The sequence below is a fragment of the Trichomycterus rosablanca genome, chromosome 11 (assembly GCF_030014385.1).
Source record: "Trichomycterus rosablanca isolate fTriRos1 chromosome 11, fTriRos1.hap1, whole genome shotgun sequence".
NCBI lineage: Eukaryota > Metazoa > Chordata > Actinopteri > Siluriformes > Trichomycteridae > Trichomycterus > Trichomycterus rosablanca.
The window spans coordinates 12,676,701-12,680,141 of NC_085998.1; the positions used below are offsets into that span (position 1 = coordinate 12,676,701).

General features: G+C 38.0%; 1 long non-coding RNA gene across 1 annotated transcript; it reads right to left on the bottom strand.

Annotated features, from left to right (window-relative positions):
• Nucleotides 1-427: 427 nt before the first annotated feature.
• Nucleotides 428-2,414, bottom strand: LOC134323588 (uncharacterized). The gene is made up of 3 exons (XR_010014066.1): nt 2,205-2,414; nt 1,138-1,263; nt 428-575 (listed from the first exon to the last, which is right to left on the bottom strand). It is a non-coding gene; the product is annotated as an uncharacterized LOC134323588 (long non-coding RNA).
• Between the last annotated feature and the right edge of the window lie 1,027 nt (nt 2,415-3,441).

Here is a 3,441-nt window from a genome sequence, read left to right on the forward strand (position 1 = left end):
CCCTCTCCCAATCCCATTAATCATCACACCCTGTGATTTAATAATCATCACTTAATCATGTTTTCCATCAATATAACAATACAACAAACATTTAAATGTCTCACTTTATTCATTGTTTCAACTTGATGCACTGAGTCAAAATAACTTAATATGTTTATTTTATCCATTTTTAGAAAATTAGCTATCTAGTCAAATAAACATACAATTCCTCACTATTTTAACACACACTTTTAAGTTCATAAAACTTCAGCTATATTTACATAACTTATTGTCTAAAGTTAACAGTGCTTATGTTCGTCATTTCTAGACTTGACTAATAAATGTTTCCCAGTTTCTTTAAACTTTACAATGAATCAACTTACAACTTCTGTTTATAAATATCATTTATTTAAACAACAAATATTTCATAAGTTTTCACCTTGGCTCTTGGTACATCTTTTAAAAACAGTGCCACCTTTGAACACATTTATTGCAAACAGGTTCCATGAATGTTGTTTAGGAATAAATCTGCTCTTTGTAGTGCTGTAGTATTCTTCCTTGACCATTTCCACTTCATGAAAGGGATCTTCAGAACTCTGCAGAGAGAAAAAACAAGACTGCTAAATTGTGTTCTCAAAAATGTATGTGAATAAAATTGATATCTGGATAGGGAGATATTTAGCTCTCTTCATTCATCCCTACATAGGTCAATTGAACCCAATTACAACTTTAAAAAGAAAACCAAATTCTTTAATGCTCAGCAGATCAACACAGTGTAAAAACGCACATTATTACAAGTCATTATTTACTTTTGAAAGTGGATGGCTAACGAATTAGCTAGCTAGCTAACAGAATCTTTACCACTATTAGCTTACCCGAGCACGCATGCAGACGTTTCGTTTAAAAGCAAACCAAAGTTTATTTCACCACAGTTAACGTTCCGTTATACTCATTACAGCACAAACCAACACAACCATTATTTAAAATATCTGCCATGAACCCAAGTGGTGTAGTAGCTAACTGTTAACCTAATGTTAAGCGTTCATGGCCTCGGTAAACATAACGAAACGAGTAAATCCGTCAGTTCTGTCACATTTAATGGTCGACGTACACAATTTCACTTTTTATCACACAGGTTTTAAACTTTGATAAACTCACCTGCTTCCCGCCATTGATGCTTTCAGTAGTAAACGCTCCAACTTGCCAAACTCCACTCGGTGTATTAATCCGCCTCAAACTGTAGTCCAGAGTCAGGTGTGTCCCTCCGCCGCAAAATGTAGTCCACTATCGTATAACGTGTGTTATTCTTGTTTTTATCAGTATTAATATTAATGGCTTTTCGACTGTGAAAAAAATTGGTTAGCCCCATGCTCCCATGGTTTAAACGTTTTAAAAAATATTATTGTTCTGTCTAACTCAAAAATGGTCCCACCTATAGGAATAGCCCACTCTTTCCCCACCTTTTGTTTAACTGATAACTTACAGACATGAGTTAAATGAACATTGACAACATAGAAAAACTAACAAGTAGTCAAGACAACTGATTATTTTACGTTAGATTTTCTGAAAACTTAATAACCTGAGTTCAAAATCCAAAACTTGTCGTGACAATTTGAGTTGAAAAGAAGAAATGAGTTCACATAACTTATTGAGGCTGAAATGTTTTACAGTGTATCTTATTATTCTTAGTTACAGTAGTAGTATTAATTTTCATTAATTTTGCAAATGTTGTCGTTTTTGTTTTATTTATTTGCAAATTAATGCATTTGAATGCTTTAGAAAGTGGGACATTACCATTTTTAATATAAGAGCCAGTATTACTGGCTCACTTAGTTTGCCAGTGGTGCCATGTCTTTGCCAGATGTGGCCCAGATCTGTTTTGGGACATGTGGGCCATATAAGCATTTCCTATATGTGGGCCACTTTTGGCTCATATGCTGTTTGCCGATGCCGGCAGTGAGCCGGCAGTGCCGTAACGTTGCCAGAAGTGGCCCACATCCGTATGCTATCTGGGGCTTTACCATTAATCATAAAATTAAGTAAAGCCTTCACACTAACAATTTAATTCAGTTTTCATCAGATAGCATTTTATTTTAGGTGCAGCAGATCCAGAATAAAGATTGGCATCGGGGCTGATGTGCAATGAATAAAGAAGTACAATTAAACAATTAGGGAGATACAATAAGTGCAATCACAATTCACTATTTAAAAATTACATTACTTACTTGTAATTTACTTGTAACTTATATGATTTTCCCCCCTTTGTAGATACTTGCTTGATGTTTAAATTTGGTCTGGGTGGCCCTAATTCTTAAGTTGCTAATTTATCCTGATGCACGATGGAGTTGCTCCGAACTGAGGTAATGGTAGTCATGGTGAAGAGATCGCGACACCAGGTTACGTGTGACGCAAGCACGTAAGTGCGTGCCCTCCCGGAAGCCATTCAGAATGTATTGCAGTGCCTACAGTTCGAACATGAGAGTCTATGAGAGGAATCCGGGGCGATTTTCAGTTAGGCTGACGTCACCCCGAAAGGGGCGGTACTGTACGGAACACAACTCGACGCTGATTGGACTACGATATTCCGAGGCAAGACTAACTCCAGAACAGTTACAGCTGTGATAGAAAAATTTCTTCCCTTTAGCCCTTTGGTGGTGCGTCGCCCGATCGCCCTAAGGAACGAGCTGTTCTAGGTTTGATTCTCCGGTGGAGCGGTGCGGGTCTTTTCTGTGTGAAGTTTGCATGTTCTCCCTGTGTCCACGTGGGTTTCCTCCGGGAGCTCAGTTTCCTGTGGGTGTGTGTTTTATGCCTTTCGCCCGCAGTGAATTGTACCCACCACAACAGTGAATAGAATAGATCGGTGGAAAAACAATGAATAAATGAATGAATGAAAAATAAACTATTGGTTGTACTTCTTCTTCTTATTATTCATATTATTAGTAGTAGTAGTAACAGTAGTAGAAGCAGTAGTAGCGTTAGTATGATTATTAGCCTATTTTTAACTCGTGCTGTCTTTCCATCTTTTTATTAATGAACGGTTTGTCATGTTTATTTTTGAACACTGTGCACCTGACGCGCGTGCCCCGCTGTGTTTTATCCTCGCGACGTCACGAGCTGCGTTACACAAATGTTTGGATTGTCACTGCACGCGCGAGTTCGAACTTGCGCTGTCTTCTGATTGGCTGATCCTGTGCTCCATATGCAAATTTGGGACACTACTATGCGGGGTATCGACAAGAACTCACGACGAATTGCGTAAAAATGGCAACTGTCCAACAAAAATAAAGAGAAATAAGAGAAATTAGTAAGAGACGAGAGAGAGCAGAGAGGAAAAAAGTGACAAATAAGTAGAAACATTGAGGTAAATTAGTAGTGCGTGTAGCATATGGTAGAGATTGGGCACGTGAGTGAGTGAGCGAACGAGTATGTAAGTGAGTGAATGAGTGAATAAGTGAATGAGTG